Source organism: Lissotriton helveticus, chromosome 8 (assembly GCF_964261635.1).
Source record: "Lissotriton helveticus chromosome 8, aLisHel1.1, whole genome shotgun sequence".
NCBI classification, from domain to species: Eukaryota; Metazoa; Chordata; class Amphibia; order Caudata; family Salamandridae; genus Lissotriton; species Lissotriton helveticus.
Window position 1 is genome coordinate 1,030,355,010 of NC_136069.1, and position 24,913 is coordinate 1,030,379,922.

General features: G+C 45.1%; 1 protein-coding gene across 1 annotated transcript in view; it reads right to left on the reverse strand.

The window, feature by feature from the left end:
• Positions 1 to 19,879, reverse strand: part of TLR8 (toll like receptor 8) — a 67,741-nt gene extending 47,862 nt beyond the window's left edge. The window contains exon 1 of the mRNA XM_078657867.1: positions 19,728 to 19,879. The gene's annotated coding sequence lies outside the window, so the exon portion shown is untranslated. The remainder of the gene's footprint in view (positions 1 to 19,727) is intronic.
• Positions 19,880 to 24,913: the final 5,034 nt, after the last annotated feature.

Consider the following 24,913-nt stretch of genomic DNA (forward strand, 5'->3'; position numbering starts at 1 on the left):
TCTTTGGTGTCAGAATAAGGAATAGACCTCATACTTTCCATAATAAAGGGGTACATATTTATATGGGAGTCTTGCCCAGCAACATCCATGGCTTTTTGACACTGCCCCAGATTTATGCAAAATCGCAAATCTAAGGCAGCGCCAAAAATGTACGCCTCCCAAGGGGAGGCGTAAAGGAGGCACAACAGGGAAAATATTTTTATTTCTCCTCATTTTTCCTCTATGTCTGCTGTATTCTGAAACACATATAGAAAGAGGAAAAAGCCTCTTGTGGTTGTTTTTTTGCGTGAACCTTTCCCTTCATCCCACAACGCAGGCCTCCTTGCACCATTGTGCAAAGGTTTCTGCTTTGGCGGACGGCAGCCCATTGTGCGCAGGCGCAGGGGAAAAGAAGAGGAATGTGCCGTATCTAATAGATGCAGCTTATTCCTGCCCTTTTCTTTTGCTGAAGGGCAGCGCAGCAACAAGGCCCTACAGCAAAAAAAACATAAACAAGGTCCATTATCATTTCAATATAAATAATATTTGCTCTGATGGGCAGTGTAATATAATAAATAACATACACAGAATAGCCCTGCACCCTTCAAGTATTCATTACATCATTAAATGAAGTTCTTAGCAATATTCATAGCATAGGCAATTCATAGATGATCAATTGTTTTCCCAAGATAAGTCAAATGAAGGCTCTTCCGGTGTACAATAAGTTCATTATTCAAATTTCTTTATAAAAGTAATAGACAACACGTTTTGTCCGTTACTGGACTTCTTCAGGGCTTTGATTTCTTTATGGTAGTCATAATTCAAAATCTTTACATACTGAATTAACAAGCCAGTCAATTTTAAAAAAGGGGTCTATATACTCCTGCAGCGATCTAAATTAAGAGTAATTTCACAAATGAAGTGTAAATCCGCAAAAGTACGCGGTCTGTCCTACATGTGGTCATCTGGTATAATAAATAATCTCACTTAGGACAGGAGTAGTGGGTAGTTTATTTATGTCAATAATACCAGTTGGCGGGCGTGGCCAGCAACATGGCCGAATAGGTCGAGTCTCCCGTTAGCTCTGGCGAGCCAACTCTAATCCGACGTACCAAAGGTGCAGATGGTCCAGTTTTTTGGCCCCCGCCGCAGCCTGCTGCCCAGAGACGCGAGCGGAGTGGTGCCGAAGACGCGAAATACCCCAGCGGAGGTCCTGAAGACCAGCTATTGTCCTGTACCGGGACGCGCCTCGGACCAAGATGGCGGCGCCCGGCTGTGACTGAGATGGAGCTGCAGCCCCGGAGCCGGACCAGCGGTGGAGAGCCCCAGTGGATGGCCCGCGTGGACTGGTGACTCCCCCTGCCCGCGATCGGGCTCCCCAGTGGAGCAGGGTAAGGGGTGTCTAACGGACGGCGGCCGCCGGGAGTGACCCGCGATATGGAGCGGGGGAGGGGCACGGAGGCAAGACCTGTGAGGCCCGGTGACGTCGCAGAGCTCTTCTGGGCCCGCAATGAACTTGTGCGGCAGCCGGTGAGAAGGGGCATCGCAGGCGGCGAAGGAAAGGAAGCCTGGACCTGGGGTACCGGCCCGAGTTCAGTGACGCCCCCAGTGGCGCTGCGGCCCCCTGTGGACGGTGGAAGGACCTTGGGACCGGGCCGTTGGCTAGGACACGGAACAGCGGTGCCCGCCTGACGTTTGCTGCCCGCTTGGGTGTGGGACCCCGGAAGTGGACTGCGGCCTGGAGGTCTGGAGGGCGGTGAGTGGTAGTGGTAGAGGACTCTTCTCTAACAGATCTGGAAACAAGCCCAAAGTGTCTAGTCCGACGCTTGCATAATTGGGGGCACTACACCCGACGCTGGGAGGTACAGCGCAACTATTAGTGGGTGCAAAGAGGCCGCTTCTTGATCTGAACCCAAGGCTGGAGAGACATGATCAAAGCCTGGGGCCCAGCGGCGGAGGCCGGACACGATCGGAGTGAGAGAGTTGTCATGCGCAGCGGCAATCCCCAGACGACCAGGATGGGGAAGAAGGAGATGGCGGCCAGGACCCATAGGCAAGGAACATTAGACAGGTATACCACCGGGGCTCCTGCAGCGGACACTGAGACTCCACCTCCCCACTCGGACATGGCGCTGCTGATGGGGGCCATCCAGGCATCTAGAGATGACATCCAGGCGTCGCGAGCAGCCCTTGAAGTTAAAATTGGTGAGGTGGGGTCAGAGGTAACCCTTCTGCGTCAGGACTTCCGTAACTTGGCGGAGAGGGTGACCACCGCGGAAAACAGAATCGGCGATGCGGAAGATGTTCTACAGAGCCTCAGGAAAGATGTCGCGGAGCTCCAAGCGTCACACAAACACCTTCAGTGGAAGGTGGACGATGCGGAAAATAGGGCGCGCCGCAACAACCTCCGCTTCGTGGGCTTTAGGGAAGGAACATGGAGGCCTTCCTGCACACATGGCTCACAAAGACCTTCCCTACAGCGCGCTTCTCCAACTGCTTCATTATAGAGGGTATTTAACAACAAGGGGTGGTGATGGACAGAGTTTCTGAATTACGCATAATACTCTCACCCAGTCATGAGATCAGGGCTAGATCCAACACCGTTTTTTAGCTCACTGCACCATCCCAGTTCAGAACCTGGCTATATGCAAATTAGTCTGTTCCTGTCCCAGTGCATGATGGGAACAGAGCAAATCAAACTACCAAGCCAATTCTTACACTGGGAAGGAAACAAGCTTTCGGGGACCGGTTTCTGGCATTTCAGCCGTCGTCGGCCCGGCTTGCTTGAATCCTGATGGTGCAATGAGCAAGGGACTCACATATGAGTATACCCTTCCACGCTTAGGGTGGACAAAATATTTAACAACAAGGGGTGGTGATGGACAGAGTTTCTGAATTAAGCATAATACTCTCACCCAGTCAAGAGATCAGGGCTAGATCCAACACCGTTTTTTAGCTCACTGCACCATCCCAGTTCAGACCCTGGCTATATGCAAATTAGTCTGTTCCTGTCCCAGTGCATGATGGGAACAGAGCAAACCAAACTACCAAGCCAATTCTTACACTGGGAAGGAAACAAGCTTCCGGGGACCGGTTTCTGGCATTTCAGCCGTCGTCGGCCCGGCTTGCTTGAATCCTGATGGTGCAATGAGCAAGGGACTCACATCTGAGTATACCCTTCCACGCTTAGGGTGGACAAAATATTTAACAACAAGGGGTGGTGATGGACAGAGTTTCTGAATTAAGCATAATACTCTCACCCAGTCAAGAGATCAGGGCTAGATCCAACACCGTTTTTTAGCTCACTGCACCATCCCAGTTCAGAACCTGGCTATATGCAAATTAGTCTGTTCCTGTCCCAGTGCATGATGGGAAGCTTGTTTCCTTTCCAGTGAAGAATTGGCTTGGTAGTTTGGTCTGCCCTGTTCCCATGATGCACTCGGCCAGGGACAGACTAATTTGCATATAGCAAGGTTCTGAACTGGGATGGTGCAGTGAGCTAAAAAACGGTGATGGATCAAGCCCTGATCTGTTGACTGGGTAGGAGTGTTCTGATTAACTCAGATACTCTGTCCATTACCACCCCCTTTTTGTAATCATTATAGAGGGAGCGCACAGAGCACTGCTGGTAAAACCGCCGGAGGGGGCCCGGCCTCGGCCTGTGATTGCCCGCTTCCTGAATTTTGCGGACCGCGACACGATCCTGAGAGAATCAAGGAGACTTGGAGAGATTCGAATGGAGAATGCGTCCATCATGATCTTCCCGGACTACAGCCAGGAAGTACAGAAACAGCGCCACTCGTTCGATCAGGTGAAGGCAAAGCTAAGAGATCTGCAGCTGCAATACATGCTCCTCTTTCCGGGGAAATTGAAAGTAATGTTCCAAGGAAAGACGCATTTCTTCAAACACCCGGAAGATGCCTGGCAATGGCTCGAGGAGCGTCCGATTCGTGGGGAGCACGAGGGCCGGCGGGAGACGGGGCCTGGCAAATCGACGGAGAGGGCCCAGTGGAGCATGCCGCGAACGCAGAGATCCAGGGGGTCCCGCGGTACAAAGAGACAACCGTCAACTCCGTATCCAGTAAGCACCCCAGCGCGGGAAAAACTGCAGAATTCGTCCTCCTCAGCGGTGGGTGACGGGTCAGGTTCCAGATACAGCTGTCTGGCGCAGAACGAACAATCCGAAGGAGAGGAAGACACAACTGGGCGTACCTCTTGCGAAGAGGACGCAGGGGACCCGTCCATGCATCCTCTGGTGGTGGCAATAAATGAAATGGAGAAGGAGACGGATGGCGGAGCAGCTGCATCCCCGGGCGATATCCAGGACTCACATTCATGAGGATGGGACTATCGGGACACTGATGTTGCAGGCTCATAGCTGGAAGACACGCAAGTTGGCATACTACCCCTGTTTTCTCCTGTTTTGACTAATTGGTGTTTCTTGTTACTGAACTACATTTCTGCTGGAAACGGCGGAGAGCTAAGGGTGGGATATCTGGGCCCTAGGGTTGAACTGGGGCTGACCTGCTACAAGGGTACCTAGGGTGGGCGACAGACCCTCTCCGCCTGGATAGTCCTGCCTGTGCTTACATGGTGGGGGTGGGACTGAAGGGGGAGGAGGTGGGGTGGGGGGAGGCGGACTGAGGGGTAGGGTCTTCATGTTTGAAGGTTGGGGATGGGGGTAGGAAATGTTTGTTGTTATTGTAGGGATGGGGGAGGTTTTTGGGGGGGAAAGGTTTCTTGCATGTCAAGTTGCTCAGGCACGTCCGAACCTGTGGACCCACTACGTGGCGCCTATTGAATGATCCCCGCAGTTATGCAGGATAGGGTAATGGCACACTCGATGAGAGAGGAACCCTCCCCCGGAGGGATTAAAGTGCTAACCTGGAATGTGAATGGCATGGGTAATAAGATTAAGCGGGGGTTAGTCCACAACTATGTCAAGAAAATTAAAGCTGATGTGATACTACTGCAAGAAACGCACCTGCAGGGCACTAAATGTATCTTCCTAGCTCGAGGACAATATAGGATGCTGGCGCATGCAGGCTTCACTTCCGGCTCCAGAGGGGTAGCGATTCTGATCAGGAAACACCCGCCATTCCACATTACACAAACCTGGGTGGACCCCCAGGGAACATACGTTGGAGTCAGGGGGAGCTGGAGGAGGAGAGAACACACGTTCCTCTCAGTCTACACCCCACCTAAGCTGCAGGCAGGCACACTAAGAGCAATCACTGATATTCTACTTAACACTTCGGACACGACTCAGGTTGTGGAAGGGGACTTTAACGATGTTATGGACCCTGGCAGGGATAGAACGGGTGGGAGGGATAGACCTCCAGCAGACACTTTGTTAAAGAGGACGATGTCCACGTTGGGCCTAATTGATGTATGGTGGTGGCGCTACCCGGGGACGGCGGCTTTTTTGTTCTTCTCGGGGGCCCACAAGGTTTACTCTCGCATTGACTACCGTTTTATGGCCAGAGGGATGTTGCAGCCTACTGACAGGGTGGAGTACTTGGCGAGGGGCATATCGGACCACTCCCCTCTTCTGGCTGATTTTCAGAGGAGTTGGGATAAGCCGGCCAATAGCACGTGGCGCCTAGCGGCCTGGGACCTACAAAATGGCGAGATTCTACGTGGCCTTAGGGCGGACGTGAAGGTATACATCGCTGAAAATGAAGGTTCGGTCCCTTCCCGAGTGATACTCTGGGAAGCCCTTAAGGCGGTGCTTGCGCGACAGGGCCCAAAATAGAGTGGCGGGGGAGAGGAGGAAAACGGAAGAAGAAGTGCGTGCGCTGGAAGCACAGATCCTAGCCCTGGAGCAACAGCACCAGTCAGACAGAGATATGGGCACCCTCCGACAACTGTTAGACATACAGCGCCAGTACAGGCATCTGGTGACGGGGAAAGCGAAGGCACAGGCCATGGCGACGCTGCATCAGTTGTATGATGTTGGAGACAAGTCTGGCAGACTGCTGGCTTGGCTCAGTAGGAAAGAGAGAGACGCACGGTGGGTGGAGAAAGTGAGGGATGGCCATGGGAATTGGGCGCGCACAGACGATCAAATAGCGGAATCTTTCGCGGCCTACTATGGCGCCTTCTATGAAGCCAGAGATCTGGGGACGACGGACGACGCCCTGCAGTATATGTCCTCCATAGAACTCCCAGGCCTGGAGGAGGCAGACAGGTCTGACCTGGAAGCCGATATCACGGTGGAGGAGGTCAGGGAAGCCTTGTCTAGGCTTAGAGTGGGAAAATCACCGGGTCCAAATGGCTTTCCGGCGGAATTCTTCAAAAAAAACAGCAGACCTCCTGGCCCGGCACTTGCTAGGTTTGTTTGAGGATGCAGCGGAGGAGGGGCAGCTACTGTTGGATCTCCGCCAGGCCACAATCGTCCCCATTCATAAAGAGGGAAAACCGCCGGAAGACTGTGCGTCTTATAGACCTATTTCGTTATTGAATGTGGAAGTAAAACTCCTCGCAACGATTTTGGCCCTCCGCCTTAGGGGAGCCATCTCGGGATTAGTTCATCTGGACCAGACGGGCTTCCTTCCTGATAGGGCGACCAGGTACAACCTTAGGCTGACGCATAATTGGTTATTAGAGGTGCATGACGGGGACGACCCCCATCTTTTCTTGTCGCTTGATGCTGAAAAGGCATTCGACGCCGTCCATTGGCCCTTCTTGGAAGGAGTGCTGCTTAGGTTTGGATTTGGACCTAAGTTTATGAAGTGGGTAAGCCTGCTTTATATGGATCCCAGGGCGAAGGTTAGGATAAACGGCGCGCTGTCGTCAGATTTCCGTGTCCGAAGGGGCACCAGGCAGGGGTGCCCCTTATTCCCGTTACTGTTTGCCCTGACTATAGAACTGATGGCCTGTGCGATCCGCAAGAATACTGACTAATTTCACGGAAGATGCGGCGAGGTGGAAGCTACTCCCACTGACGCTGCTAGGCTGAGCGGCCATGTTTAAGATGATCTCGCTTATACGCCCTCCAGAACGAATACTTCCCTCTCCGAAGCTAGGTCTTTCGGGAAATACAGGCGGAACTGCGCACCTTTCTGTGGCTGGGGAAGCAGCCCCGGGTGGCGATCTCTACCCTGCAGCGGCATCAATATGATGGGGGTATTTCGTTACCCAACATAGAAGCATACTACTGGGCGGAACATCTGACTCCTATAAATGAATGGATACATGCCCCAGCCATAATAATTTGTATATATCGAATCCCTAATGAAAGAATTTTTTATTGTTAGTTTTTATTTGACTTTATGTCATTGATTATCCCCATGACATCTTTTATCAATCTTATTAAATTAAATTCTCAAATGCTAATTTTGTGCCTGATTATCTTTTACTAATTTTACGTTACTTGAACTTCGCCAGTACAGTTGTTTTGCCTGGGTGTGTTATTTTCTCACAAATTGTTTGCCCTGACCCAGGAAATTTACCTTTATCAGGGGGCCTTGTTTGTTACATATACATGCCCCAGCCCTCCACCCTACATATGCACTAGAACGCTACACAATGGAAAAACACACTTGTATACACTTCTTATATGGTGGCAAGGAGAAGAACAGATTGCTCCCGGCTACGAGGGTAACCCTGGGGGCCTGGGCTAGTGCGACAAAGGCCATAGGGTGGGATGGTAAGCCGATGAGACAAACGCGCCTTTGGAAGTGTGCCTGGCTGAAGGAGTTGAACAAGCTGAAGGGGTTCTCGGCATGGGATGCGATAGGCATCTCAACGCTGGGAGATGTGATGAGGAGGGGGGAGCTACAGTCATTTGCAGCACTAAGACAGGAATATGGACTTAGTCAAACACAGTCGTTTCGATACATGCAGCTGCGATATGCTTGGAGGGCAGGGAGGGCACTAACGGGGCCTCTCCCGGAATATGCTCCGCTGGAGGGACGCTTGCTGCAGGAGTAGGTCACCCATAGGGTGGTGTCCCTCACCTATAGGACCCTAATGAATAATTTGCCCAATAAGCTGGGGAAACTTAGGGAAACCTGGGAGAGAGAGGTAGGAGCCATGGATGAGGTGGACTGGGGGATGGTTTTGATGCAGCCTCGGGAAGTGGCAATTAAATCTCGCCTCCGGCTCATACAGTTCAAAGTGCTCCACCGAACATACTTTGATAGAGTCAGGTTGCACAAAATGGGTAGGACGTCGGACCCCTGTTGTCTGAGGTGCCGCTTTGAGAAGGGAGATTTCTTTCATACCATTTGGTCCTGTCCGAACATACAGGTTTTCTGGGGAGAGGTGCTCCGGGAATTGGGGGAAGTTCTGGAAGTAGCTCTGCAGTCCGACCCTAAGCTGGTCCTCCTGGGTATGACGAATGAAGTGGATGTGAGTCGTCCACAATTAATTTTTCTGGTATTAGCCTTGGTGGTGGCCAAGAGAGACGTGGCCAGGAAGTGGGGGGCACCAGAGTGCCCGCAGCTGGAAGAGTGGCGTAGGGGAATGGACCTGTATATGGCTGCTGAGAGGGTCACGTACAAGGCAAGAGGGTGCCCCAAAAAGTTTGGCAGAGTGTGGGGGAAATGGTCTTTGATTTGCATGTGGTGGCAAAGGATTTAAGGGTGGAAGGGATATGGGCTGTTGATCGTTGCTTTCCCCTATTCGATGGTAGGATCAATACAGAGCTAGTACTACTAGCGTTGAATATGTAGGCATACGGGTTGGAAGATGACGGAGGGCGGTGGGAGGATTCAGGGATGGGATGTGCTGAATAATACTGACATGCTTGTTTTTGGTTATGCAATGAAAAATAAAAATATTTAAAAATACATAAATAATACCAGTTGGCAAAAAATGTATCATATAGGAATGAAAACACACCTATTAGCTATACATTCCAGAGGGGGAAAGCACTGAAATCTGGGTTTTCACACCTCAGAATACATTTTACCATACGGTTTAAATGTGTTATCCCTATTCTGAGGTGTTGAGCTCAGAGCAATGTTGGCACGTGTGAAGGATTCAAAATTAATCTAATAGGCTATACTTACCAATAGCCCATATACCACTAAACGTTATAATAATTCATTTGGCAATGGAGAAGGTTCAATCGTTTATTCTTCAAATGCAAGACCTGACAGGGGAGCCTCAGTCTACACGACCCTCGGAGGAACGCAGAGGAGACTGATTACATGTTCAAAATACAAAGCATATATACGTTTCATGTGTTCAAGATGACACCCTACAAGGAAAAACACAACTTGTCAGTAAGCCAAGAGGAATACCCATATAAGGCACAATTGATTTGCTAGTAGCCTAGGCCTAAGCTATACCGGGGGCAGGTCAGTAAGGTGCCTCCCTGTCTATCTGGAGCCCGGGGAGTACAGGAACGGGCTCTGCTAGAATGTGCGCATCCCACAAGAAGGGCAGGTGTGACCTTGAGTTTTCCTTGAGCTACCAGCTAACAACTATCGTAGGCAGTCTGGCTGCCGCCGTGGTTTCGAGCGGAAAGCATAATCACGTGATTTCGGGGAAACAGTATTTGCTCATGGAGAAACGAAACAAAATGGCTCCAGTTATACCAATAGGAGTAAACAAATAAAGAGTGACTCGTTGGCCGATAAGCGAGCCTAGTGAATTCTAAATACCTGATAACTATGAGTTTATTTTGGGATGTATGACGTTACAACGCAGGCTATTACAACGCCTGCCTTTACAACGCGGTTTTTACATCGCATACCATTACAACGCATAGCGCTTTTGGGTGTTGGATAGTGAATAGTTTAATTTACTATTCCAACTCCAGTCCCCGTGGACACTAGGAAAGGTTATTGGATAGTAAATTAACCTATTCCCTATCCTAGAGCGCACCCCAGCGCAATGCGTTGTAATAGTTTGCGTTGTAATGACCGCGTTGTAATGGTAGTGCGTTGTAAAAGTTTTGTTGTAAGTGATGATTACCGTTATATTGAATATATTAGGCCAATAATGCATGTTATCAAATTTCGATCCCAACACGTGTCAAGGTTGAAAAAAAAAATGAAAGGATTGTGTGCAACCAGGTGGAGGAGGAACTCCTTGAGTAAACTAATTAGTGAGCACTGTCACGTGAGAGGGCTGAATAAGGAACTGAGAGGAATCTGCACACAACCATTAGACAAAGCTGGCAGTGCTCCACTTGAGTAAAGAAAAACACATCTTCCAAAAAGAACCGAAATGGAAACCAAAAGCAAACAAAGAAACAGGCGTAGATATAAAAGAAACAGAAAGCACCATGCACATTCGAGTAAATAGGCAAATGACAGGAACATGCGGGCATTGTGCAGGCAAAAAGACATTAAGAAGCAAAAGAAAGTGTAAGAAACAGTGCACATGAACAAAATACAAGTAGATCAGTTGAATAATCAATAAAATGCAATCCTTTTTATTTATTTTTTTATTTATTTTATTTGGCAATTCACAAATGTAGAAATAACAATATTTTTTAGTCACAAAAAACAAATTTACAAGAAGAAAACAAAAACAACGAAACACAACAGGGAGAAAAGAGAAAAAGAAAAAACAACCAAAAAAGAGACCAAGATATTATTTACATAGGTGGTTTCATTCTGACTAGCATTTCTAGTGTTTGCTCCAATTCTCAATTGGTTTCCAAATCTTAATACCACGTGCTTGAGCCCTCAACCCTTTACAGGCAAAGATCGCTTTCTCTTGATTATACATACCCAACAGTCTTGATAACCATATCTGAAAGTTGGGGGGATCTGTGTCTTTCCACCGTGCTGTTAATATAATACGATAGACTGCTGACCCCAAAAAAAGCAGTACTTCTTCTTCGTTGGTATGTGATAGTGTATTATCATATCCCAAGATAAACAAGGAGGGGGATTCAGCGACTGGATGACTAAACACTTCTTGCCAGAAATCCATTATCATTTTTTTCAATAATAATAATTTTTCACACTCGTATAGCATATGAATTAGATGTGCCGGGTAATTTCCACATCTAGGACATTCTGAATTAACTCTTTTCCCCCATGCGAAAAGTTTAGCGGGGGTGAAATATAAATCATATATGGTCTTATACAACTGTGCTTTTAAATTAGAAGACATAAACAATTTTGTTGACAATACCAATATCTTATCGATATCAACATTAGGATTATTTAATTTCCTTGACCAGCCCTGCTCCACCACTTCGACGTCATCAGATTGGCTGTCTATTAGTACATCATAAATCGTACCAATCCTGGTTGATGATCTTAATAGACAGTCAAATAGAGGAATAATCTCCAGTGTAATATCTGCACTCCTTAAGCCCAATATCGTATTAATCTGAATGTACTTAAATACACTATTGCTAGGAATAGAAAATTTAGATTGTAAATGTTGGAATCTTTGTCCTACAGGAGGGGATAGGAAGTCACCGAGAGTCGAGACTCCACATGTTTCCCATTCCTGGCGATTGTATCATATATAGCTGGTGGCAGTGTGGTAGAGTGCCAAAGCGATGTGTACTTATTGTATTTAGTAATATTCAGTTATTTTCAAATTTTTTTCCAAATACCCCAAACACTCAGTATGATCTTAAATTTAACTTTTTTGTAGTATGAAGACTCAAGCTGTTTTACTAAAAGGCCTCTTGCCTTATCCCCGATGACTAATTCAAATATTGAGGGAATATAACTCTCACCTACTACATTTCTCAGCGATCTTATATGAAACAATGGCTTCATCTGATGTAGTAAAGCTGCAAGCATATAGTATCCCAAATTGGGTATTGCCAGACCCCCTCTTATGACAGGGAGAGAGAGATAACGGGTAGATCTCCTTATCTTCCCATATCCCCATATAAACTTACTCATCTGAGATTCGAGGATCTTAATGGTTTTGTCATCCACCAATAGCGGGATCGCTCGGAACAAGTAGAGAACCCGAGGTAGAATGTTCATTTTAAGGAAGTTACTTCTTCCAATGATCGAGAGATGTATACCATCTATCCGCTTTAAATCTGTTGTTATTTTCTGTACTAGTGGATCATAGTTTATTTTAATAATCTCCTCAATTTTAGAGGATATACGGACTCCCAGATATACCGCGCTATCTACTTTCCTAGGGTCTGTAAATTGGGTATTTTGTGTGCATATAACCATCGTTTTATCCCTATTTAATGAATATCCCGAAACCTGACCAAAAGCATGAGTAATTCGTTCAATTTCCGTTATTGCCTCCTTGGGGTGTGATGTTACTACCGCCACGTCATCGGCATAGGCTAATATTTTAGTGTCAAATGGGCCAAGAGTTATTGGTCTAATTGCCTCGGTGTTTAGTAATTTTATAATGAGGGGATTTATATACAGTGCGAAGAGGATAGGGGAGCATGGGCACCCCTGCCTAGTCCCACGGGATATATCAAAAAGACTCGATTCCTGACCCATCGCCAAAACTCTGGCCCTAGGTGAGGAGTACATTGCTTTTAGAGATTTCATTAGACATGGTCCCATGTTATTATGCTCTAGCACTGCCCACAAAAAAGCCCATGAGACCAGGTCAAAGGCCTTCTCGGCATCCAGGAGGACCACCGACATCCGGCCCCCCGCGACAGCCATGGCATCAAAAAGGGCGATGACCCGTCTAGTATGGTCCGTAGTGTCCTTGCCCGGAATGAAACCATGCTGCCACGGGGAGACCAGGCACTCGATCGTCCCTCTGAGCCGATTAGCCAAGATCTTAGAGTATAGCTTCGAGTCTGAGTTGATCAGAGAGATGGGTCGATAGGACGATGGCAATTTGGGAGATTTATCTTTTTTTGGAAATACCACAATGTTCGTTTCCAACCATGATCTAGGGGGTTTGCCACTAACTTGAACTCCAATAAATAGATCGAGAAGAATAGGAGTTATAATATTATCCAAAATTTTATAAAGCTCAAGGGGAATTTTGTCTGGACCTGCTGCCTTGCCCGAGGCCAGTTCTGCTAAGGCTAGTCTTACTTCACTCAGGGTTATATCCCTTTCTAGGTCTTGTCTAGTAGCCATATCTACCCCTGAGATACTTCCTGATTCAACAGCCCATCTGGCCACTTCATTTTGTATTGCTTTGAGGTCGAGAGAGTCCTTATTATTATACAGTTTCTTATAAAAGTTCTTAAAGACTTCTAATATTGCTTCTGGTGTTGTATGTTCTTGACCCTCTGACTCAATGCACACAATTGAATTGAGAGATTGTTTTTGCCGCGTACTGAGTGCTAGTTGCTTCCCTACCCTCTCTCCTGTTTCATAAATCTCATTGCGGTGGGATTGATACGTCTCAGCTGCCCTTTGAGTTAGTTTGCTATTTATCGCTGCCTTGAGGATCGTCATTTCTCTCAAAATTAAATCCCCCTCTCCATCCTTGCCACCCTGAGCAATTATAGCAGTATGCCTCTCTTCTTTCCTAGCTAAGTTTTGTAGCTGTATATCATTTAACATAGCAGTTTCTCTTCTGTGCCTAGCTACGTAGCTAATTGTCTCGCCCCGTATCGATGCCTTAAAACAATCCCATACCGTATTTCTGGATGAGCTATATCTATTACAATCGAAAAATCCTTGAGCCCATACCTTAATATGATCAATATATCCCCTATTAACAAGGAGTTTTCGATCGAAAGTCCAGCTTGTCCGAGGTCTAGCCATATTATCTATATTAATATAAAGTACTAACGGATTATGATCCGCTATGAGTTTTGGTAATTTACAAATTCTAGCCTGACTAGCCCTGTTACTGGACAACCAGATGTAATCTATTCGGACATATTGCAATCCTAAGAACACAGTTGTTATTATTTATATAAACGATCCAATAAAAAGTGTCTGGCAGAGCAGCAGTATCTTTTAATTGTGGATTAACAAAGCAGGAAATTGCATGTAAAAATGTCTACAAGTGATGCTACATCAACCACTTCAGCAGAGCCAATACATGCAAACATGGACGAAGAAGAAAACATTTCTAGTTTTATTCTTTGGCAGCCACCACTTTTTAATATGTCAGATTTCCAAACAGATTGGAAAATCGGCGCCAGTCTGAACGCAAGATGTAAAAAAACATAACCTGAACTGGCACCAAATCTTTTAATTAACTTAATAGGAGATGAATTAATTATGAATTTTACAGCAGAAGATATTCAATCATAAAAAGCCTTTTAAAATGTCTTGAAAGGTTTGATACATTGCATAACATAGAATTAGAGAGGTACAGTTTAATATAGCATGTCAAGATCTAAAGAAATCACTGGATGATTTTGCTACTCGTCTATCAAAGTTTATCATTCTCATTGTGAATTTCCTAATTTTGATAATGAGGAAGCTATAAGGCTGAAAACTATTGAAGGATGCCACTTCACTGAATTTCACTCAAAGTTACTTAAAGAACAATTTGATCATCATACAATTTTCAAGAGGCCTGTGATCAAGCTAGGGCTTGTGACCTGCAGTAGTCATGGAAGCGGATCGAGCAAGAACTGTAGGGCAAGTTTGTAAAACGTCAGGCAGTGAAGTGCAGACAGAAGATAAAACAGAAATTGTAAAAAAAGGAGCAAAACTTTGCCACAGATATTGACTAATAAGTCATCACACTGGCTCTTGACCAGCATAATGTTGCCAAAAATGTGCAAAAACCAATCCTTTTGCAAGTGTATAAAATTAAGAGGTGAAAGCAAAATGAAATATGAATTTCATAACTTACTAATGAGCGACTGGAAACACAAGAAAACTAGGCAAATAGAAGCTCATGATCTAAAAGTCGCGAAGAAAGGTTCTACTCTAAGGGGTGTAAAATAACATCTGAAGAAGATGCAGTATATGCCAGATGGGGATGAAGACTCTTAGAAATAAAAGATATATATAAAACTGTGTCATAGCATTACAAATTGGGCGATAACTTGTTCCATTCATTCTCGATAGTAGTGCCTCTTGTAATATTATGTGAGATTCAGAATATGAATAAATGCTCACAACCCATACATTGTCACTATCAAATCGAAATGTTTTTCAGTGGAGTGCATGCCATCCAATGGAAAATCTTGGAAAACTCAAGTAAACATTGGTATATGGAAATATGTCAAGTGAACAAATGCATGTGCTACGGGGGGAAGTAACCCCTCGTAGCCTGCACCCTGTTTTTTGAGCAATGTAACACCTCAACTTCTCTGTTTAATCTATGACATTTCATGTTACTAACTTATACTGCAACTGACAATGGGTAATAATTTTTCATTAGTGTACATATAACCTGCTTCGGTCATGTTTATCAGCTTATGCTAACACGCGCCTAATGAATTGCATCAATCTCCACTCTGACTGAAAGCAGGTTCGTGTGTCAGAGGGCGAGAACGCTATTGAGAAGGAACTTTTCTTTTTCTATGGAGCACGCTCTCCCGAGGAAGATCATAATCGCAATCCTCTCGCTCTACCTACTTAAGGATTACTAAAAGGCATATGTAGCATGGGGACTGAACCTACTCAAGGAAATACTTACTCAATTCTCTGGGACTACAATCACCAGCATGCTGCTGGTTGCAAAACAGATGCCACGCCCACTGAGGGCGGTTCTTCATCACCAATAAAATATGTGAATGAAGTGAGAATTGCTTTTCATTTCCCCTGCGCCTGTCCATGAATAAGGGGCGTACCTAGCCTTGAAACGCGTCGGACGATGGTGAGAAAGATTGGAGTTGCAGGAAGGCGAAAAGACAGCAGGGCTTAAAACATCGGAGATGGGGAGAGCGTAGTGTGCCCTCTCGAAAGCTCGAGAGCATTTGTTCAAACAGTTTTTACACGGCCGCCTCGGTCGTGGAGAGGAGCACCAATCTCGACTCTGACTGAAAGCAGCTTCGTGTGTCAGAGGGCGAGGACGCTATTGAGAAGGAACTTTTCTTTTTCTATGGAGCACGCTCTCCCGAGGGAGATCATAATCGCAATCCTCCCGCTCTACCTTAAGGATTACTAAAAGGCATATGAAGCATGGGGACTGAACCTACTCAAGAAAATACTTACTCAATTCTCTGGGACTACAATCACCAGCATGCTGCTGGTTGCAAAACAGATGCCAAGCCCACTGAGGGCGGTTCTTCATCACCAATAAAATATGTGAATGAAGTGAGAATTGCTTTTCATTTCCCCTGCGCCTGTCCATGAATAAGGGGCGTACCTAGCCTTGAAACGTGTCGGACGATGGTGAGAAAGAATGGAGTTGCAGGAAGGCGAAAAGACAGCAGGGCTTAAAACATCGGAGATGGGGAGAGCGTAGTGTGCCCTCTCGAAAGCTCGAGAGCATTTGTTCAAACATTTTTACACGGCTGCCTCGGTCGTGGAGAGGAGCACCAATCTCGACTCTGACTGAAAGCAGCTTTGTGTGTCAGAGGGCGAGAACGCTATTGAGAAGGAACTTTTCTTTTTCTATGGAGCACGCTCTCCCGAGGGAGATCATAATCGCAATCCTCCCGCTCTACCTACTTAAGGATTACTAAAAGGCATATGAAGCATGGGGACTGAACCTACTGTGTGATCGAAGTGAGAATTGCTTTTCATTTCCCCTGCGCCTGTCAATGAATAAGGGGCGTACCTAGTCTTGAAACGCGTCGGACGATGGTGAGAAAGATTGGAGTTGCAGGAAGGCGAAAAGACAGCAGGGCTTAAAACATCGGAGATGGGGAGAGCGTAGTGTGCCCTTTCGAAAGCTCGAGAGCATTTGTTCAAACATATATATATATATCAAAGCTCACTGGTCCGTCTGCTCTCCTTCACTCACGGCCGGGTGCTCTTGATGGCGGGTGACGGCACCACGCCGGTCACAATCAGACAAAAGCTCTGATGCAAAAAAGCACCCAGCACTCTCGGGGACAATTCCAATATATATTTATTGGAAAAACACTCTCGCAAGACGCGTTTCGGCCACCGCCTTTCTCAATATATATATATCAAACGATTCTCCTCCCATCGAGCAGATAAGGGACACAGCGGGGATTCAAAGAGCTTTATTAATGGATTCGGGCATAATGCATTTTGGCAACCGGCCTTTCTCAGATGCCTCCATCTTTGCACAGCCCCTTATTTTAGTGTCTTAAGAAGGCGCCTCCCTCCACAATGGTGAGGCGCACACCTGGTCCGTGTTGCTTGCCGGTTAACATCGGTAGTTTGTGTTTGGAAAACTACCGGTCCCACAATGCAGCAAGGTGTTGGCAGAGTGTCCTGGCAAGTGTAGCTGTTTGTACATGGTTCAGGAAGAGGACTAGGCAAGTGCAAATAAAGCTCTTTGTCCCCACTTTCCAGCTCACCCAGCCGTCTGGAGTCCAGCAAAAGAAGGCGTCAATACAATGCCTGCGCCTTTCCATGAAGTCAAGGCCCTGTCCTGCAGGCACATCCCCGGCTCCAGGGGTCAGGTTGCGGGTCTCGACTTTATGCTGCCACAGTAGAAAAAAAGTCCCAAAGAGCCAATGTGTCATGACCTCTTAATGGAAAGGGTCCCTTTAGCGTGTCACTGGCAAACATGGAAGAAATACCAAACGATTCTCCTCCCATCGAGCAGATAAGGGACACAGCGGGGATTCAAAGAGCTTTGTTATGGATTCGAGCATAACGCGTTTCGGCGACCTGCCTTCCTCAGATGCCTCCATCTTTGCACAGCCCCTTATTTTAGTGTCTTATGTATGCGCCTCCCTCCACAATGGTGAGGCGTGCACCTGGTCCGTGTTGCTTGCCGGTTAACATCGGTAGTTTTTTACTGTCAGTCACTGGCAGGTGTATCCTGGTGGTGAAGGACAGTAAAAAAGAAATACCCCTCAACATTTGAGAAAACTCCCAGGGGGTAGGGGTCATTCGTTTTTTAATTATTTCAATAACAAATTACCTCTTTGGGACTTTGTTTTTGAAAAATAAAAACTTTTGAGAAGTTTGACGGACAGCTGTGTTGTTTGAAGGAGCCATCCGTCAAACTTTTCCTACATTGACATGAACTGTAATGAAGGCGGTTCTTGCCAATGTATAGAGATGTTTGCAGGGTCGCCGTACTTCTCTAAATTTGGTGGGAGGAGTAAACATATTAAAGTCCTCTGCCACTCTGTGTACCTTTATTCCGTCTGCCAAAGCCTAACTCAGGCCCTCTGTCTAGACTGGCACAGTGGGTAAAAACCATGGCTTGGAATGTTGCCCTGACTGATTGCCAGGGGTTAGACTATTTGCAATCATTTGTCCTCTGACCTTTAGGGTGTGTGATTGCCAATAGTATGCCTGAAACCTGAGACTAGCATAGCTTTCCAAGCCTACTACTGCCAATGCCTTTGAAATATGCAACTTTTTTGATAAACTAGTCTCTATATGTATCTAAATTTCTCATCCAAAAAATGAACAAGTTAAAATGTCTTTGTGAAATCAGGATGACAAGAAAACCCAAAAAAGACATACCAGAGCCGACTAAGGGCACCCAGACCCAACTACCAAGCCAAAAATGTGTTTTATTGGGGAGGTTCACACCTGGCTGCAGCTAGAAGCCATCTCTGATGTTCATTAGAACATTATTGCAATCACTTCTAAGAAACATGTTCAAAACATCACTGTTTTACTGAAAATAACCCTATTATGTGGTACATACAAAATATATGCTTACTTATATAAACGATTGTTTTGCCAAAATAGCTAATTAATGTGTCATTTTGTACAGCACTCACAGAATCAAGAGAAAACTTCAGAGCCCTAATGAAAACAAAGCATGGTCACAAATTTCTGAAACTCGTGTATGGAGAGCTGCACAAATGCCCCATGACTCGCTTTAATATATGACAATTACATGAAAAAATGATACATCTTCAGCAATATTCAGTTAATGAGATTCACATATAATGGTTGATCTTGGTTACCTTGGTTTGTGGGACCAGTGCGGCAGAGCCGGATAGGGAAGCTGACTCTAGAGCATGGGGCTCACGGTTCTATCCCCCCAACTCAGCTCAGCACCATGTGATTCTGGGCAATAGCTCACTTAACCTTCCCGATATCCCCCAGTGCCTTGAGACCCTTAGGGGTGATTTGTTAGTGGTTTATAAATACCGTATTATTAGGAAATCTAAGCATACCCCAAGGTGCTGCTTGAAAACTGACTTCAAAGTAGCACATATTTCCTGGTATGGATTCACTAATAATTTGGAGAACCTGGCTCCCACGAAAGCCTAGACGTATTCAGTGCTTAATTCGTGCAGGTGGTTTCAGGTAGTGGGCACAGGATTCACTTTTGGGAACCGGGACTTATTTTTCAGGGCCCCAATTTGACTCACAGGAAAAGAGCGAATGACAGAAAGGAGAGAAAGAAGGAGAAATAAAAGGGCATAAAAATAGAAGAAAGCAGAGATGGGGGAAAACTGAAAAAGTGAGATAGAGATTTAGTGTAGGGTGCTGGAAGAAAGAGGCATGTGATGTAACCAAGGCTTGGCAGCTTTAGTATTCATCAACTTAATCAGTGAAGCCCATGCACTTTTTTTTTTTTTTTTTTTAGTTAAGCAGCCTATTCCAGTGCTAGATATCCTATTTTGAAAGCGCATCTGCACAGCAAGAGGACAATGGTACCCAAAGCCAGCATAGTCAATGGGCCACCATGTCTCTAGAACAAAATGCGACAAAGGACAGGAATTTGACCCCAGTACCACTGCGCCTGCTGCTTCATTGAAAGCTACGCCACTGCATCTGCGCACATTTCGTCTTTTTTTTAATTCATTTTCTGGGGCTGTAACATCATAAGGAAAGAACAAAGTCACTCACCCGCCAGCCGAAGAGTCAGTACGAATGGCCGAAAATCCTGCCTTTAAAGCAGACTGCTCATTCGCTGCTGGAGCAGCCAGCAGCGCCAGTCCACAGAGAAAGTAAACAGCTCCTAGCGTGCTGAGCTGCAAACCTAAGCCTCTTTAGAAGGAAGTGGAACTCTATCTGGCTATGGTTATCTTTGTGGGAAAATGAGATGGGCGGGTGTGCGGGCCTGCCTACTGTAAGAAGGGCGAGTGATTTCAATGTATTCTATAAAGTTCTATATAGTGAACCGAAAGTGCGTCACTTTGTTAACTGCCGAAAATCATAGTCAGGGGCTATAAATTTACTGTAGTGGCAATTACTATATTTTCATATTTGAGATGCTCTTTGAAGTGGCCTTAATCAGATTGTTAGCTTTGCTCTAGGTGGAAAGAGAACTGCCAGGGCTGAGCCCTATCAAGGTAAACACGCATTAGTAAAATTCATAGGTGTCACCTTCCTTATGCTTTACTCAACAGCTGCGCCTTGGCAATGCTTGATGCCAGTGCTGTATCGTCGGCATGAAGAGTTGTTGCTAAAGCACCAGCAAAAAAAAAGAAAACACTTAATTGCTGACCCAGTGCGATGGCAAATGTGTATGCATTGTTATGCATGTGCACATGTGCATCATGATGCTGCGGTGGCCATTTTTATCTTCTGGCTTTACAGCACGTGTCGCCAGACAGATATTTGAGAATGGCCAGGAGTATTGTTGGTAAACAGCGTTTACAACGCAACTTTTACCACGCACTACCTTTACCACGCAACTTTTACAACGTAAATCGTTACAACGGCTTGCGCTGGGGGGCGCTCTAGGATAGGTAATAGTTTAATTTACTAACCTTCCCTACTATCCACTGGGACTGGAGTTGGAATAGTAAATTAAACTATTTACTATCCGGCGCCCCCCAACGCAAGTCGTTGTAACAACTTGCGTTGTAAAAGTTGCGTGGTAAAGACATGCGTTGTAAAAGTATGCGTGGTAACGACATACATCCTGAATTGTTTTGCCTCAGCCCTCATGTTGAGAGCCAGGAATGCATGTTTTAATTTGGCAGAAATTGTGTTCTTGCCCTCCATGAAGCTGTGATCATATTGGTTATTTATCCGCCCTCCAGAGCTTGAACTTTCAGGAGCTCACATATTACATTGTAATGCTATCAAAGTGTCTTATATAACCAGATAATTTACAGCCTAATTAACAGTGATTTTATCTCACAGCAGCACAGCTAGGAGGAGGGCAGTCATTAACCTACATAGATTTTTAGGTCTGGTTTGAAATGTAACTACCACAGACCTGATGTGATCAAGAAAAAGAACCTTACTGAGAGAGGACTTAGGCATCACTCACATGTTCGTCTCTCTGAGGCAGAATTTGATTGGGCCGAACTCTGTGCTTCCACTAAAAAGACTGCATGTATTGCACTTTTTGGTTTGTGGCAAAGTTTATACTTGATGCAGCAAGACTGAGTTGATCATGGTGGTAAGCCAGAGATCATGGTGACAGGCCTGATTTGTTTATGAAATATATTCTGATAAGGGCACAGGGTCTGATATATGTATTGTGGAAAGCATATGTTAAGGTCGATAGTCATTCAGGTGTGAATTGTTCTTACTCTATATTGAAGCCTACAAATAGTTATTCTGTTGCACGGAATCTCACAGATTACTGTAGTAGATAAGGGCTTTGATGTTGGCACCCCACTCTGACAATCACGGGGTGATTTCACGGTGAAGATTCTTGTTAGGACCTTTTGGGAGAAGTTGTATATTGTCTTGCCACCTGCATTTTTCTACATATTTGTAAATGTATACCTCAATGCATGATGGTTGTCAGTTTATTGTGCACTTCAATTGGCCAGTGTTGGGTAAAGGGTAAAGTCAATGTTAAAGGGTACATTTTTCATCAGTTCATTGGGAAAAGCATGCCAGGTTTCATAGGTTTGATCTGTTCATAATGAAAAATTATGAAAAAGCCAGTAGGCCTTACCTACTTATTGTGAAACGCGTGTGTTAAAGACAATAGTCTTTTATGGACAGTTTGTTTTTACAGTGGGCTAAAGCCTGTAGACAAGTGCTTTCTTATATGGAATCTGACAGATTACTGTAGTAGATGAGGGTTTTGGTATTGGTGAACTATCCAAACAAATTGTTGTGAGAGAAGATATGCACTATAATCCTCATTAGACTTTCTTAGGACAGATAATATTCTGATTTTCCAACTGTACTTTTATATGCATTTGTATTTTTATGACTGCTGGATAATTACTTTGTGGAATGCTTACTTACACTCAGGACAAAAGGATTACGTTAGGTATGGTGACAGACCAATGATAAAGACTATATGCCTGATAGTTTATTATGAAAGGTCACAATCGAGGCAGGAGGTCTGACATATTGATTGTGAAATAATAAAGTCAACAGGCATTCAAGAGAGGGTTGTTATTAATCTGAAATAAAGTGTAAAGATAGGTTATTTGTTACACAGAATCTCATAGATTACCTTAATAGGCAAGAGTTTTGGTGTTGGTTGCCACCTCTGACAAACCATAAGTATAGAAGACTTGAACCGCGATAATCCTTGTTAAGCCCTGTTAGAAGAGATTCTATTTTGCTTTGCCAACTGTTGTCTACATTTCCAATTTATAACTTTATGCCTGATGGTTCCCTTGTGGGAAAGCATATGATCAGTGCAGGGGGCCTGAGTTGGTTAATAATAACAGCTATAGGCTTGATTGATGTATAGGGAAATGTTTTGCCAAATTACATTGGTCTGGCCTGTTTTTTTTAATAAAAAATGATTACAAAGGCAGTAGGCCTGGCTTATTTATTGTGAAAAGCAAATGGTTAAATCAGTAAATCTCTAACAGTCGATTATGGTCACCTTATATTACAGGGCGCAGAAAGGTATTTGGTTACATCTAATCTCACAGATTAAAATCGTAGGCAATGGTTATGCTGTTGCTCACTCACTCTGTCAAATTCTGAGGGAGTAAAATGTCACTGTGATGAGTCTTGCAAGGCCCTATTGAGAGGGGCCGTAGATTATTTTGGCAAATGTAATTCATACATATATGTAATTTTATAATTGTACGCCTGATGGTTGCCAGCTTTCGAGTGCTTCTGTTGGCCAGACTTGAATATACAGCCTAGCAATTGGTAAAGGGTAAAGGGGTTATCCGTTCACTGGGAAAGGTTATGACTTAGGTGTGATTTATAATTAAAAGGTATGACAAAGCAAGTAGGCCTTACTTAATTATTGTCACAAGTATGCGTTAAAGACAACAGCTTTTAAGGGTGGATTGTTATTACACTGTGCTAAAGTCTGTAGGCAGGCATTTTGTTACATGGAGCATCACGAAGTATTGCAGTAGGCAAGGGTTTTGGTGCCGGTGACCCACCTGAACCAACCAAGGGTATAGTTAGTTCGCACTATGGTACTCCTTATTAGACTCAATTATGATAAAGTCAGTAGGCCTGACATATTGATTGCAAAATGCATATTTTTTAAAGGTATTTAATGGCAGATGTCTATTACTCTGTATTAAAGCGTACTGAAGTTTGTTATTTGTAATCTCACAGATTACCATGGACGGCAAGTATTTTGGTGCTCGTTACCCCCGCAGCTATAACTTACACCCCTGCAATGCACTGTTTATGACCTCACTTATTACATCACTCATGATATGGTCATTGACATCACTCATGACATCTCAAATAACATCACTGATGACATCATCCAGTGAGTGCAAGTGTTTTGTAAAGTTTCTGCGACTTCAAGATTTATACTAAGCGAATGCATAAGTTGAATAATTATTCTTTCTGTACTACTAATGAGTGATACTATTTCTGGCATATGTCATCTGAGTTGCTGTGTGATTGCCTGCATCCTTGTGTTAGTGGGTGTCTGAGTGGCTGTATGGGTGGGTGAGTAGTTGCATTAGTGGTTTTATGGATGTGTGAGTGGTGTATGGGTGGGTGCGTGAGTGGTTGTATGGGTGTGTGAGTGGTTGTGTGAGTGGTTTTAGGGGTGTGTGAGTGGTTGTGTGGGTGTTTGAGTATGTGTCTGAGTAGCTGTGTGGGTGTGTGAGTGGTTGTATGTGTCTGTGAGTTGGTGTGTGAATGTTTGTGTGAGTGGTTGTGTGAGTGGTTGTAAGGGTTTGAAAGTGTTTCTCTGAATGGTTGTATTGATCTGTGAGTGGGTGTATGATGGGTTGATAGGTGTGTGAGTGGTTGTATCAGTGTGTGAGTGGGTGTCTGAGTAGTTGTATGGGTGTTTAAGTAGGTGTGTGAGAGGTTCTGAGAATGATGTCATGAGTGATGTCATTTTCAGATGTCATCATTGATAGAGCGCGCGAGGTCACCCAACCAAAAATTTCGCCGCTTCCGGCTTCGGGCCCATATATTTCAATTCACCATATACATTGACCGGGTGACTTCACGGGCTGCTACCAATTTGTGTGAATTCCCTACTGTTATTACTCAGCGTACCCGACTTACCATCCACCGACACGGGTACCTATGACCACAATGGATCAGGGAGCTAGCTGTAAAAGGAAAGGCAGCAAAATACAACTCAAAATGACATTCAATACCTTTGTAAATGACCACGGACAACTGGAAGTTTTAAAGTCTTTATCTAAAGTTCGTTTTCAGTAAGCATTAGATTTACAAGGATAAGACAATCGATAATCAAGATAATGAAAAGTACATAACTATAGAGAAATAAAGTCAGGGTAATCATTGAAATGCAAATATGAGATACAACGGGAAATGCTATGCATTTAGGGTAAAAGTTCTTTAGACAGTTTAAGTAAGGACGTTCTAGACCATATCAGAAAAATGACAAACTGCAATGCAAAATATAATTTCTAACAGATAGGGTAACATGGGAACACGTTATGAAAATATGCAAATGACTTTCAATCAATCAATACATTTATAGAGCGCACTACTCACCCGTAGGGTCTCAAGGCGCTAGGAGGGGGGGGTGCCTTTACTGCTCGAACAGCCAGGTCTTGAGCTTCTTCCTGAAGGAGAGGTGGTCTTGGGTCAGGCGCAGGTCGGTCGGGAGGGAGTTCCAGGTCTTGGCGGCCAGGTAGGAGAAGGACCTTCCTCCTGTTGTCGCTCTTCGGATGCGGGGGACGGCGGCGAGGGTGTGG